At 39.7% G+C, this 16,200-nt stretch overlaps 1 protein-coding gene across 14 annotated transcripts in view; it reads right to left on the bottom strand.

Annotated features, from left to right (window-relative positions):
- Positions 1 to 16,200, bottom strand: part of FAM184A (family with sequence similarity 184 member A) — a 123,565-nt gene that overhangs the window by 74,507 nt on the left and 32,858 nt on the right. The window contains exon 1 of one of the 14 annotated variants that reach the window (XM_032274931.1): positions 64 to 436. The exons of the other annotated variants lie outside the window; for them this stretch is intronic. The gene's annotated coding sequence lies outside the window, so the exon portion shown is untranslated. Of the gene's footprint in view, positions 1 to 63; positions 437 to 16,200 lie in introns of those variants that run through there. 14 annotated transcript variants of the gene reach the window in all.

The following is a 16,200-nucleotide window of genomic DNA, read 5'->3' as shown; positions in this document are numbered from 1 at the left end:
CTAAAGATAGGCTGTTACTGTCTAGGACTGCAGTTGCACTTGCACAAGAAACAAGAAGCCTACCTCACTACAGGGGTGTCACTCTCTCCACACAGGGCTTTGTCTTCCAGATCCAGTGGCCTTGTCCATATACTCACTTGGTCTGCCATCATACCAAAGGTAAAAAGATTGAGAGATGGCAGGAACCCATCTGTCTTGCCATGGCTATCCCTTTTTGCAGAGTCCACAGGAAAATATGTGAATAGAAGTACTTATTCACATTCTGTTTAAGAACCCTAATTTCAAATTCCAAATTATGTCCCCAATAAGCTAACACAGATCCCAAGGAGGACTCCTTCATTTACATGTTTACACATAAAGGTAGCTTATAAGCCAAGAAAGCTGAGTGGCTTCCTATTCCTATCCCCTTGGGTCATATCTGCTCACCAAGTCAAATGGCCATAAAAGACTGAAAGGATCTGTGATATAATAAGGGTACCAAAAATAAAATTCTAAGCCCCCCAACCAACTGAATGGAGCCTCCTCTTAGCCAAGTGGACCCCAAAGAAACCTGAAAAACTAGTTTAGGCCATGACTGGAAGGGAGGGATCAGACATGCCTCATTATGCATTGGACATGCTGGGCTTCTGCACTCCACACTTCAGAGTTTAGACAGAACTGAGCAACATTAACACTAAAACAGAGATCATAAGACTGACGAAACAGACTCTTCGTAGCAATAAAATACCAAATTCCTACCTGACTCTGGTATAACATGTAATGCTATACCAGAGTCAGGTTGGAGTCTGTATTTTATTGCAGGCCCTGAAGAAAATCAACAACGTATTTTACCATAAAATTTATTTCCTTGACATTCCATATTCTGAAATGGGTCTGTAAATTAGCTGCCTCCTGTACAGGAAATTTGCATTCTGTAGAGAATTTCCTTCCCATACTAGGTCTTCTCCATAGAGTATGGTATAAGGTACATTTTAAGGTCTGATAAGAGACATTTATCATATATTCTCTCTGAAGCTTGCTACCAGGAGGCTTCATCTACATGACAAGAACCTTGGCTTCCACAACCCCCTTATCTAAACTCAAGCATTTCTTTATGCTGAATTCAACTCCTTAGTCAGGGGCTCACCTCTTTCAACCAATTCCCAATCAGGAAATCTTTCAATCCACCTATGACCTAAAACCTCCCTTACACCCACCTAGAGATGTCCCACTTTCCAGACTGAACTTTACACATATTGATTATGTATTTGCCTGTTATTAACTTCTGTTTCCCTACATGTATAAAACCAAGTTGTAACCAAACCACCTTGGGCACACGTTCTCAAGACTCCCTGAGGCTGTGTCACGGGCCATGGTCCTTAAGTTTGGCAAAACAAACCTCTAAATTGATTGGGACCTGTCTCACATACTTTTTGGTTTACATAAGAAATATATATTTGGTCTCAGTTCCTGACATAGAGCTCCTAAGACTTTTATAATTTCCTGTGCAATAGGATCACTAGACATCGTGAAACATAGCAGGGACCCCAACACTCCTTTAAGAGACCTGCAAACTCTCAAACATGGAAATAAAGGAAAATCCCAAAGTTCCTTTAAGAAAAATTCTAGGCAACTAACTAGCCCCAGAGATAATTAAGTAACTTGTTAAATGAGAAGGTAACAGTATCCTAAGAACAACAGCCAAGGAAGTTAAAGCTCCAGAGATGTTTGCTTTCCCTATAGAAACTAAAGATTAAATACTGACATACATCCTTAAGTTGTCTTTTAGAGGCTTGAAACCCCACTGAATGGATATGCTGGCATACAGACTCCAGATAAGTGGGAAATGAAGACTAAACTTTAGCTATTACCCTTTGTTTTATTAATAAGTTTCTTCCTGAGGGGCTTAAAGAAAGTCATTCTCTCTAGCAAGTTAACATTTTTCTACTGAACATAAAATTTTTAAACAAAGTTTCCCTTCCTTAATCAACTGCAAATCCGAAGAGTTCTGAATCTACCTACCACCTATGACTGCCCTTGACTTCAAATGTCCCGCCCTTTTAAGCTTAAGCCAATGTGTAACCTCCTTGTATTGATATGTAATTTTGCCTATAGCTTCTGCTTTCTTGAAATTTAGCCCTGCCTTTAAAAATCCTTGCCTGTAAGTCATCAGGGAAGCCAGATTTGAGCAGTTTGGCTGGCTGGTTCCCACTCTGCAATAGACAACTTTCTGTCTGCAAAAACCTTGATAGGTGCTTTCACTGTGCCAGGGGAGCAAACTCCAGTTCAGTTCTGTAACAGCTGAGCTCCTAAATCCCTTGGAATTTCTTGGGCGATAGGAGCATCTTTTGTTCTATACGTGACTCCTGGTGGGCTCTTGGATAGCCTCAGGATGGGGTCTGGCTGTCAGAAAAACCCACCATATGACTGTAGAGTTGGAATTTCCAGCCCTACACAGGGACCTCTAGGGAGGAGATAAGGTCTAAGGGTTTAGTTGATCACCAACAACCAATGATTTAATCAACCATGCCTACATAGTAAAGCCTTCAAAAAAACACCAAAGGAAAGTTTCCAGATTTCTGGACACGTGGAGGTGTGCTGGGAGGGTGGCATGCCTGGAAAGGGCACAGAAACTCCACATCCCTTCCCACAGACCCTACCCTATGCATCTCTTCCATCTAACTGCTCCTCTGTACCCTTTGTAATATCCTTAATAATAAATGGGGGTAAATGTGTTTCTCTGAGAAACGTGTTTCTGAGAGCCATTCTAGCAAATTAATCCAACCCAAGCTAGGGTAGTGTGAAACCCCTGTTTGTGGAAGTTTGCCAGAAGAACTTGCGGTTGGTATCTGAATGAGGGGTCTTGTGGGATTGAGCCTTTAACCTATGGGATCTGATGCTATCTTCAGGTAGACAGTGTCAGAAATGAACTGAATTACAGTATACTCATTTGGTGTCCACTAGGGAACCGGTTGTTGGTGGGAGAAAACTCATACATTTTGGTGACCAAAGGTTAGGTGTTAAGTGTTACATCCAGTATAAGGGTAGGAAAAACACCGCTTTTTCCTACCTCAAATAGGGACACTAAGGAAAAACAAGCCAACTAGCCAGAGAAAAGTCCATTTGCTAGAGTGTCTAGAGCGAAGCTGGTATAGGCCACAGGCTTTGGGCCTTTCTAGGGCTGGTCAGTCTTGGCCACAAGGAAGGAAAAAAGAATTCAAAGAGGTAAAATCCAAAGAAAGAATTAAGTCACATCGTTAGCATTCTGCTAAAGAAAATGATCTTGGAAAGAATCAGTCCCTGGTGGAATTCTTATTTTGGGGATGAAACAAGGGAACGAGGAAACATGTGAGTTTCCCCTTGTCAACAATTTATTGAAATACTCTTCTCTTTTTTCTAATATTTAATTTCCCTAGAGGCTTTGATGAGTCAGTTCCAGTCCTGCCTCCTTTAATGAGTCTTCCATGACCACCCAAATCCATGAGACTCTATCTTTTCTTTATATCTAGAACCTCCATTGCCTTACCTCACTCACTCCTGAATGTCCATAAATATGTAATTAAATCTGGGGGAGTCTTGGTAAGGTTGGAAAGACATGAGATTACTAGAGAGCCTAGAAAAGAAGCTGAAGATATAACAGCACTGTAGCACTGAAAATGGTGAATACAAAAGGTGAAATTTAAAAAAACAAATGTAGGAATTAAAGCATTAAGTTAGAAGAGGATTTAAGTAAACAAAACATATGACAAATAATTTTTTTAAATTATAGTGAGGCTTTATTTCACTTGATATTCTAATCCAGGAGTCAGCAAACTACAACCTGTAGGTCAAATATGGCTGCTGCTTGTCTTTGTATTAATAAAGTATTATTGGAGCACAGTTATGTCCACTTGTTTATGTATTGCCCACAGCTGCTTTCCCACTATAACAGCAAAGTTGAGTAGTTGTGGAAAATATCTTATTATCAACTCCTGTTCTAATCTATACATAGACAAGCCATCTTATCAGCCAAAATTGGTAGCCACAAATAAAAAATAATAAAAGATCTAAATTTGCACTAGCTTGGTTTACTCCCTATTAAATAGTACAGGGTTCTTTCCACTACCACTCATAGAAAACCAACTAAGTGATTCTGGAGGCATATTTTATAAAAGAATATATATTCATGCTAACCATATATTAGTATTTTCGAGGGAAAGCAAAAAGTTTTTAAAAACTTAAGAAATAACAAAATGAAGCCAAACAAAATTACAAATTAATACTGCTTTCATTAGTGATATTTTGAAATATATCACTACGAAATTTTATATATATATATATATATATACATATATATATTGTTGTTGTTGTTGTTGTTGTTGTTGTTGCTGGTGTTTTGAGATGGAGTCTCGCTCTGTTGTCTAGGCTGGAGTGCAGGGGTGTGATCTTGGCTCACTGCAACCTTCTGCCTCCTGGGTTCAATGATTCTCCTGCCTTAATCTCCTGAGTAGCTCGTATTACAGGTATGTACCACCATGTCCAGCTAATTTTTGTATTTTTAGTAGAGATGGCATTTCACCATGTTGGTCAGGCTGGTCTCTAACTCCTGATCTTGTGATCCGCCTACCTCAGCCTCCCAAAGTGCTGGGACTACAGGCATGAGCAACTGCGCCTGGCCAAATTATATTATTTTTAAGTAAGAATTCTACATAGGAATTTTCAAGTTGAGCTTAACTAGATATAGTATCCTCCACATGTTCATTTTTCTATGTAATTAAAAGGTAACTATTTATTAGTATCTTTCTTTGACCACTATTTTTCAGATCAAGTTAACATAAAAATTCCCTATGCTCTTTGAACACATAGACTATATAACAAAGTAAAAGGACTGTCCCAAATTGAATGTTTAATCCTAGGTAAAATCACTTAATTTTTTCAAGTTTGAGTTTCTTAAATATTAAATAAAGATCTTACCTCTCTAACTAAGTAGCACCATTATTATATAAGATCAATCTATCACTGAAATTTTAAAAACTGATGTTATGTAACTATTTTAAAAAATATATGTAAGGCACTAAAACATGGTAAGACTTCCTTATCAGTTGTACTATTTACTAAGGGGAGGAATTTTAAAAGGAACTTTAGTAAATAATCATAATCACCAGAAAATTGGCTATTATTTTCCAAACAGAAAAAGAAAAGTCTCTTAAAGTCTCTTTTCATAAAGTACTTTAAAAGACATTAGGAGACATTTGCAGTTTTTATGGAACTATAAACATTCATGGAATGGAATAGTATATGAATCATTTCAGCAATTTCACAGTTCCATTTTATGCCAATAATGCATAATTTAACTACATATTTCATGATGAATAAGCAATAGTAATTTTTACTTTTCCTATGAAGACTTTCACTTGATCTTAGCCAAAAGGCCGAGAAGCGATCCTATGAAGACTTTCAGATAATCTTTCCCTCAGGTAAAATGAGAACAATTCTAGAACCTAGGTTTAAAATGATACTTAGGTAAAATAAGTAGTTTCTGAAATAGTCCTCATTTATGCCTGCTCTGGACCAAATTCCCTTCCTCAATAATTCTTATGTTGAAGCCCTAACCCCTAATATGATGATATTTGGACATGGGCTTTTGGGAGGTAATTAGGTTTAGATGAGACCATCAGAGTGGAGCCCTCATTCTGGGATTGGGACCATTATATGAAGAGACACAAGAGAGCCTGCTTCCGCTCTCTCTCTGCTGTGTGAGGACACATCAAGAAAGTGGCCACCTGTAAGCCAGGAAGAGAGCATTCACTATGGAACTGAATTGGCTGGTGCCTTGATCTTGGACTTCCCAGCTTCCAGACTGCAAGAAATAAATTCTTATTGTTTAAGCCACTCATTCTAGGGAATTACATAATGGCAGTGCAAGCTGAATAATATCTTTGCAATACATAAATATGTTCCCACTAAAATCTAACTCATTAATCGTAAGGTAAACTCACTGAAAGAGTAACAAAGCACATTTATAATAACGTACATTCACTAAAGTGATATATGTTATATTAGCTTATTAATGCAAAATATTTTAACTGGACCTTAATTGTTGCATATTACACCAACAGGCTTAACACTGCTAAGGTAAAGGATCATTGAATAAATGATAGTATATTTGTACTATCATACCATGAAACCATTAAACCATGTACATACCATGAAACCATCATAAACACATTTCATTTAGAAACATATTTCACAATACAAGAAAAAGTGATATAAGGCAAATACACAATGTTATATACAATAAGATCCAATTCTACAGGAGGAAAAGGTATGTGTGTGTATATATATGTGTGTACATATATGTCTGTGTGTGTATGTATGCATATATATTTATATAAATATATATATGTTATATATATGTGTGTGTGTGTATAAAGAAATAAACCAGGCCAGATGTGGTGGCTCACTCCTGTAATCCCAGAACTTTGGGAAGCCGAGGTGGACAGATACTCTCTTCCCTTAAAAGTCAGAGAAGGTTTAAACCCTATCATTAAAGCCTGGTCCATGGACTCCTTGAACCCTGTATGTCACCTTATGACATCCCAATATTGCCTGTAAGGAAGTCAGGCAGGACATACCAGCTAGTGCAAGAATGCTGAGCTATTAACCAAACAGTTCAGACTACCCACCCTGTTGTCCCCAGTCTCAACTACATTAGGGAACTCATCAGGGACTTCAGCTAAGTGTGATACAGTTCTCGGAGTCTATGGATGTATAGGAATTTATACTGTGGCAAAATCAGTTACAGGTAGTTGCCTACTATGTAAGAAAACTAATAAGCAAACCTTAAGAACACCATCTCTTGGGGGAAGAAGCCCAGGATCACAGCCGTTCCAAAATGTCCAAATTGACTACACTGAAATGCCTCCAATAGGCCACCTAAGGTACCCACTGGTGATAACAGATCACCTTACTCACTGGGTGGAGGCTATTCCTTTTTCAAGTGCAACTGCTAATAATCTACCTAAAGTATTAATAGAAAGTATTATACCCAGGTTTGGGTATAATAAATTTATAATAAACATTTTTAAAAGAATTATTATTATAGACTGATAGAACACATTGATTCAGACAATAGGACCCATTTTACTGCTCTTGTCATTAAAAGGCTAGAGATAAAATGGGAATACTATAACCCCTGGCACCCACTTTCATTAGGAAGAGTAGAAAGAATGAACCAAACTCTAAAAAGCCACCCACCAAATTAGTTTTAGACACTCAATTACCATGGACTAGATGCCTTTCTACTGCCTTATCAAGAATCCAAACTGCCCTTTGGAAAGATGTTGGCTTATCCCCTTATGAAATGTTATATGAGTTGCACTCCACTGCTGACATTCCTACCTTTGAAACAAAAGATCAGTTTCTCAAAAACTATATACTTGGTCTTTCACTTTCTCTTCCCTCAAAACTAAAGGCCTTTTAGCACAGACGCCACTCCTGGAGTTCCCAGTGTACCAGCATCAACCTGGGGATCATGTTCTCATCAAAAGCTGGAAAGAAGGAAACTCGAACCAGCTTGGGAAAGACCCTATCTAGTGCTTCTGACTACAAAGACCGCCGTCCACATGCCAAAAGGGGATGGACACACCACAGGCAGATGAAAGGAATGACTTCCACAGACAGAGAAAAATGGGCTGTCATCCCAGGGCCCACCCCCACCATATTAACTCTAAAAAGGGCTTAATAATCATTTGTTTATTTTCCCTCTTCTTTCCAACAGGTCACCTCGTCATCAATGTAATTCAAACTAACCATCCTTAACCCTTCAGTTTGAAGCTTGTTCAGTCATCTCATGTGGAGATGAATGAGCTCAAAGGCAGCTATCAAATGTAATAAATATCTATGTCCATACCATACTGAGTCAACCAAGTATAAGTATGGAGACTTAAAAAGTCCCTGTGGTGACTGGATGCATGTTTGGTGGACCACCCAATATGGAGGGTGGACAGCAGGGCCCCTTCTTCAAATTAGTTGTGAGGATTAAAACAGAAACTCCAACTTATTCGTGGTCCCACCCCATCAAATTGTAACGCATTGCAGTGTAACCCCTTATTACTAGTTATAGATAAACCCTAAACAATGGCCCGAGAAACCTCCATATTAAATGGTATGGGTTAGGAGCAGATGTTACAGGAGGGGATCCCATAGGAATCTTCTGAGGTTGGCTGGACTATCGGCTAGAAACAAAGAAATCCAGACCCAGCGACTGAAGAACGTATGGGACCCAAAGCTCTCCCCAAACATATCGGGCCCAGCGTTCTCCCATCTCTATAATGACCCAACCAAGGTAACGGTTGTAGAGGTAAAAGATTTAAAGCAGACTATAGCTCTAGAGATGGGGTACAAAGATGCAAATGCCTGGTTGGAATGGATTAAACATTCCATCTGCACTCTAAACAAAAGTGATTGTTATGCTTGTATGTACAGCAGGCCACAGGCCAAGATTGTCCCCTTTTCATTCGGATGGTCCTCCAGCCAACCATGTCTGAACTGTACGGTAGCTCTCTTCTAATACCCGACAGCCTGGAGAAACAAATTATGCTGTGCTCTCTCTCTGCTAGTCCCTGAAGTCCAGCACCCTGTGGGTCAGCCCACAAGGGCCATCAGGCTTCTATCTCCTGATGCCAATTTTATCTCATGTCTCTTACCACAAGGGGAAAACTTAGCATTTCTTAGAAACCTAAAGGAATGCAGTGAGCTTAGGCCATTCTGAGAGCTGCCCAATCAGTCTGCCCAGATCCATCTCCGAGCAGATGTATGGTGGTATTGTGGTGGACTAACACTAGACACTCTGCCAAGTAACTGGGGTGGCACTTGTGCTCTAATTCAATTGGCCATCCCTTTCACTCTGGCATTTCATCAACCAGAAGATATTTAAAGCATCATAAAACAAGAGATGCTCTTCATAGGTCCTTTGACCCTCATATTTATATACATGCCACTGGAGTCCCAAAAGGAGTGCCAGATGAATTTAAGGCCCAAAATCAGATAGCTGCAGGGTTCAAGTCTGTATTGTTCTGGTGGTCAGCTATAAATAAAAATGTAGATTAGATGAATTACATCTATTACAACGAGCAACAATTTGTTAATTATACTAGCAATGCTACTAAAGGGATAGCTGAACAATTGGGATCCACCAGTCAAATGGCCTGGGAAAATAGAATAGCAGTAGACATTATACTAGCAGAGAAAGGTGGGGTTTGTGTCATGATTAGAACACAATGCTGTACTTTTATACCTAATAATACTCCTACTGAAGGAACCATAACAAAGGCACTACAAGGTCTTAGTTATGGTTCCTTCAGGAGCAGTATTATTAGGTATAAAAGTACAACACTACTGCTTTACCCAATGAGATAGCTAAAAGTTCAGGAATAAACGATCCCCTCACTAATTTAATGAAGAAATGGTTTGGCAAATGGAAAGGATTTATGTCCTCAACCTTCACTTCCCTTGCAATAGTAATAAGTATGCTTATTCTTGTAGGATGCTGTATCATACCCTATTGTCCAAGGATTGATACAAAAGCTTATTGAGACAGCTCTCACCAGCACCTTCCTCAATTTTCCCCCACCTTATTCAGGTAAGCTCCTACTTTTAGAAAACCAAGCTGAACAACAGAGTCAAGACATGTTAAAAAGGTTTGAAGAGGAAAAATTATAAAAATCAAGAAGGGGAAATTGTCAGATATAGTAAGTTTCTCTTCAAAGGTTTAACTTTCAACTTTCTTGTTCTTTATTCTCGAGATCAACTTCCTTGTCCATTCTCCTAAGCTACCCATTCCATAAACTGCTCCTCCCACCAAAGCTACCCTTCCCACCTTTGCTGCACCCTGACATGCCTGAACATGCCTTGTACCGTAATGGACATCCTCTCCTTTCCCGCCTAATTAGCCATATTCAATTTTAAACAGTAGCCAATCGGGTTAGCTTAGATTGTGTGATCCAACTCCAGCCAATGGGAACAGGACACAGAATCAGGAACTGTGTTAGGGATAAAAACCCCCTCCCTCCTTTGTTCAGTGTGCTCTTCAAGCAGCCAGAAGTGACAGCAGCACCTTTCTGCAGAGGTAAATCTGCCTTGCTGAGAAATCTTTTGTCTGAGTGCTCATTTCCTTTGCGACTCCAAGCTCTTATTTCCAACAAGAATATGGAGCAGCAAGAACTCTCACTTACTGCTGGCGAGAATATTGTAGACATTTTGGCAGACAGTTGAGCAGTTTCTTATAAACCTAAACACATACTTATCATACAACCCAGCAATTGGTATTTACTCAAATGAGTTAAAAATGCATATCCACACACAAAAAATGGCACACAGATGTTTATAGTAGCTTTATTCAAAAGTGCCAAATCTCAAAACCAAGGTGTCCTTCAGTAGGTGAATGGATAAACTGATCTAGACAATGGAATATTATTCAGAGCTAAAAAGAAATGAGCTATCACACCATGGAAAAACATGAAGAAATCTTAAATGCATATTGTTAAGTAAAAGAAGCCAATTTGAAAAAGCTACATATTGTATGATTCCAATTACATGACAGTCTAGAAAAGGCAGAACTATGAAGACAGTAAACAGATTAGTAGTTACCACGGGTTGAGGAGAGGGAGGAAAGAATGGGCAGAGTGTTACAGGTATCATAGTTAGGGAAGATTGGGGGTAGGGGAGGTCTCATGGTTAAACGGGGACTTGACCTTCTCTCTTTAACCTTCACATGCCTGCTTGGGTCTCTTCCAAGCGCATCTTCTTTTCTCCTGTTCTAAGGCCTTTTAAATAAACTTCCATTCCTGCTATGGAACTTGTCTCAGTCTCTTTTTCTGCTGTATGCCCCTCAGTTGAATTCTTCCTCCTGAGAAGGCAGAGAGTGAAGTTGCTGTGGACCCATACAAATTTGGCACCCATAACTCAGGGTAACTCACATCTCTTCCACACCTAACATGTTTCGTGCTGTGACTTGAATAACTTCCTAGTGGTAAGAGATTTCTATGCCTCACCTTCTTCAGCAGGAGGCATCTGACCCCCATGTGTGGCTTTTCCTCTCTCTCCTGATTACTAACAAATTCCCCAGAGCAATTCTTCTTGGCCAGAATAACTCTGCTCCACCCAGCTGATTTCTCAGCTCACCTTGACAGGTGGCTTGCAGGGGTAGGAGGGAATTCAGGGTCTGTACAGAGCAGATCGAAGGCATTGTATAGCCCTCCTTGACAGAAGCCTTGCAGAAATGGTGGGGTTAAAGCGTAAACCATGTAATGTCTGGGGCTTCCTCTATTTTTTCAACTAAAATCGGCTCTTTTCTGGGACAAATATAAATTGGAACTCTGGCTCTGCTGGCTTTTTACAACTCACCATGTGCTTTTTGTCCCTGTTATGTCCCAGGGATGTTTTCAAATGGCACTTAAAAGCTGCTTGTCCACCTGCATACACCTTCACTCTGGCCCTTTTTAAGGACTCCACCCACTTGCTTTTTAAGTTAGCACCACTTTAGGAGGTGGAGAAATTCTTACCCCAAGCCACAAGTCATCAGGGATTACTAATTTATGTTTCACTTTGTTCCAGGAGGTAAACAAATTTTGCCCTCTTGAATCCAAGGGCTGATGTTTTTGCAAGCATATGAAGGCTTTCCATGAGTACTCCTTCCACTTCCTTCTCTAGCCCCTATTTCTCTAATTATTTCCACCCCCTTCTCAACATGCAACAGGGCCTTGAAAGTCATATTCTAAGGGAGAGAACTCCAGACCCTGTAATGGAGAAAGAAGCTTCTAAGAAAAGAGATCATTTTATTACTAAACTACTCCGAGTGAGGGTTACTATGAGGTCGTGGAGACAAGGCCAGCCCAAGGCCGCAGACACAAAGAGATCCACAAGGACAAAATGAAGGGTGGTCCCAGGCTAAAATTGTGATGAGATGGGACCAAGGGTACACAGTAAAACTGGTTAAGCCCAGAACCCAGAACTGAGGGTACGTGGCAAGACCAGTTTAGCCTAGAACCCAGAACTGGGAGAATACGGTAAGACTGGTTAAGCCCAGAACCCAGAACTGGGGGTACATGGTAAGATAGGTTAAGCCTGGAACCCTGGATAATGGGGGATGCCTCATCCAGGATAATAGGAAGAAAGGGAAGGTGCCTTCTTTTTCCCTTTTCCTCTTTTTTATCCCTCTGCTCTCTCTTTGTGAGTGGCAGCTGGGTAATCATGTCTCCACACAGCAGGACATGTTCCTTGGAACCTTCCCATGTGCGGGCTAAGTAGAAAGCCCAGGTAAGCTTCCTTTGTTTAGAAAATTCCAAGAAAGGAGGCTTTGATTGCAGGCCAGGCAACCAATCCAATATCAAAGTCGAAGATCAATCACTCCAGAGGAAGTCTGGAAAAGCTCCTCTCACTGGACGAGAACTTAAATGGGGCAGGAGTAACTCTGGGGTTAAAATCCCCCCTACTCCCTTACCTATACGGACTCCATCTCTGGATCCCCTCCCACAATAGCGTGGGATCTCTCTCTCTCTCTCTCTCTCTCTCTCTCTCTCTGGGCCTAATAAATCACTTTCTGCAAAACTCTCTAGGGCCGATACTTACTTAAATGAGCTTATTGCGCCACCATGGCCCTCTCCCTATTCTTGGGTGAGTGAGGCCCAAGGACCTGGGAAAGAAAATACATCTGATTTGGGAACAGTAAGCGTCTTTGGGACACCCCCACAGCCCTGCTCCTGTCACCCAGTTACAAATACACTGGGAATTAGGTATAACTCTTAGTTTATCTCACCTATGTTGGAGTCTCTAGAGAGTAACAGCTACTGATACCATTAATGTGTGTGGTTATTAGGAATTATAGTGCTTTAAATGTACGAAGTTGGTTTGTACCTGGCTCTCTACACTGAGGTACATTAACACTAGGTAAGCATGCATCAAATATGTTAAGACAGAAAAGAGCAAGGACCACAATTCTAGCGCTCTCTTCTAATTTGGAATGCTGCAACATAAAACCTATGCTTGCTCTCAAAGCATTTCATATGGGTTCTCCAACCAGTTCTTGCCCCTCCATCCATTCAAGGATTGCTGATATTCTTAGGCAGAAGGGAAGTGAAAGCAAAAATGACATTCCCTCCCTCATCTACTCATCTAGTCCACAGCTCTATGGTCATATCAAAGATATAAAGAAGCTGGGAAGGGCCGGGTGCGGTGGCTCAAGCCTGTAATCCCAGCACTTTGGGAGGCCGAGGCGGGTGGATCACGAGGTCAAGAGATCGAGACCATCCTGGTCAACCCGGTGAAACCCCGTCTCTACTAAAAATACAAAAAATTAGCTAGGCATGGTGGCACGTGCCTGTAATCCCAGCTACTCAGGAGGCTGAGGCAGGAGAATTGCCTGAACCCAGGAGGCGGAGGTTGCGGTGAGCCGAGATGGCGCCATTGCACTCCAGCCTGGGTAACAAGAGCGAAACTCCGTCCCAAAAAAAAAAAAAAAAAAGAAGCTGGGAAAACTCTGCTATATTGATAAAAATAAATGAGAAAAGGAAGGCTATTTTCTTCTACCTGTTAAAACACTGTATCTATCAGTTTCTCAAAATCTGTTTTTTTGCTATTCTATTCATCTACTTATATCAAGGAAAGAGATCCTAATAGGAGCTAGACTCTTCTTTTAAATGCTTGTTTTCTAATTGTCCTTCTTAAACCTACCTGATGAGTAGCTGACATAACCATCACTTAGGGTCGCGTCAAGGTCACATGCAGGCCTCTGAAAAAGCCATTTTGGCATTACAACCTTGGAGAAAAATCACCCACAAAGCAACCTTGGAACAATGACTTAACAACAGATCTTTCTTCTTGGTGACTGCACGTTGGAACTGAAAGAGACAGGACAGTGGAGGGGGGATGTAGAGTAGGCTACAAAAATGGCAAGTGACCAGACTGTCTGCCCTCCTCGTATACAGACAGAAGATGCAAAATGCATCACAATGAATTTAGTAATGAGAGCAACAAATACTCAAAGCTGCAATACCAAAGATTTCCTATATCTTCATGCTCAATTCAGCAAAATTTCTTCTTAAATACAATAAAGCCAATTTAAAAAAAAAATTTATATTGCAAAAATCTGGATTAGGGAAGTTGATAAATATTTAATAACTAATTGTTTCTTTTTCTCTACACCTGTGCCATTACAAGTGATCTTCCTGGAATGTCCTCCTTTTGTCATATCCCTATTGATGCTTAGGAAATGATGCTTAGGAAAAAGTATATGTACTATACATTTGTTGATTACTAAAGTAATCACTACTCATTGTAGAAAATTTAAGAAATATATTTAAAACAAAAGTAATAAGGAAAAATATGTCATCCTTTATCTTATTACAACTGTTATCTTTTTGTCGTATCTCACCTTGTAACAGAACATAATAAGAGGATGGATACAGGGAATGAAGTACAAAGAAAAATTAAAAATCATACCAATTATTTGGAATCTGGTAAGTTAAAAGTTGTGCTCATGACAGAAAATGTATAACTTTTTTTTTTTTTTTGAGACAGAATCTTACTCTGTTGCCCAGGCTAGAGTGCAGTGGTGTGATCTTGACTCATTGCAACCTCTGCCTCCCAGGTTCAAGCGATTCTCCTAACTCAGCCTCCCAAGTAGCTGGGACTACAGGCAGGTGCCACCACGCCCGGCTAATGTTTGCATTTTTAGTAGAGACAGCGTTTCACCACATTGCCCAGGCTGATCTTGAATTCCTAACCTCAGGTGATCCACCTGCCTTGGCCTGTAAAGGTATACTTTAGAAAGTTAACTACACCAAGTTGATCTTCAAATGACCAATTTTGTAGTGATTGTTATACCTAGGAAATTAAAAAAATTACCCAAAAATATGCCATAATTTTTACTATGCTCATGCAATTTCCTGTCAGTGTTATTACTGTTTTCCATTTCTATTTCTCTTCTCAAAGGGAAATTCAGAGAGATGCATAATGTATAACTACACTGATAAGTAATGTCAAAACTGAATCTGTAAGACCAAGTAAAAATAGTTTTAAAATCTATGACATCAGCCCTTTTCCAAGCAACTTTTAAACTCTGAGACTCATGATATGTGGTTCCTATAATATTTTGAACATACTGCTATTATGGAACTTATTTAAGACAACACATTTCACCCCCCAACATAAAATATATGTTTATATTTTTTATCTTGTATTTGACATCTTTGCAATAATTGTCTATAAGATATCACATGGGTAAATTTGTATTGGGCAGTATTACTGAATTTTTACTCGTGCCTAAGAACGTTCTATGTTTAAGAAGCAAAAGAGAATAATAATAATGTTCCAAGGATCCTATGCTGTCAAAACAGGAAGGATTAAAAAGTGTCCTGCCAGGAAGAGGGAGGATTAAGCCAGTCTAATATTCGTGCAGGTGACTGGTATCTTTTTTTTCAGGAGGCCCTGGTAGAGAGCTGATTCTTCTCTACGACTGCCCTGTCTCTCCCTTCAAGAGGCAGTACATCAAAAGCACAAATTATTTGTGCTGTATTCAAGTAAAGTCAATTATGACAAGCATTTCCTTAGTATTTGGTAGAGGCCATATCATACCACAGACTTGCTAATACATACCCCAACACTATGCCTCTGAATGGCCAGGAATAGGAATATAGAACAGATCTTAGGAGGAACTACCACTATAACCATTACAGGGTATATCATAGCATCCACAAGATTGTCGAATCTATTTTTAAGAATATGCTGCACTAAGGCAACCAAAGCAAAAGTGAACAAACAGGATCACAACAAGTTAAAAGGTTCTGCAGAGCAAAAGACATAATCAACAAAGTGAAGAGACAACCCACAGAGTAGGAGAAAATATTTGCAAACTACCCATCTGACAAGGGATTACTAACCAGAATATATAAGTTCAAAAAACTCTATAGAAAAAAAAAATCTAATAATCTCATCAAAAAATGGGCAAAGGATTTGAATAGACATTTCTCAAAAGAAGACATACAAATGGCAAACAAGCATATAAAAAAGTGCTCAACATCATTCAAAACTACAATGAGATATCATCTCACTCCAGTTAAAATGCCTTATATCTAAAAGACAGGCAATAACAAATGCTGGCAAAGATATGGAGAAAAGGGAACCCCTTTGTACACTAAGTGTGGGAATGTAAATGAGTACAGCTAGTATGAAGAACAGTTTGGA

Source organism: Sapajus apella, unplaced genomic scaffold (assembly GCF_009761245.1).
Source record: "Sapajus apella isolate SASKATOON/1434 unplaced genomic scaffold, GSC_monkey_1.0 scaffold6, whole genome shotgun sequence".
NCBI classification, from domain to species: domain Eukaryota; kingdom Metazoa; phylum Chordata; class Mammalia; order Primates; family Cebidae; genus Sapajus; species Sapajus apella.
This window is presented reverse-complemented; position numbering and strand designations above follow the sequence as displayed.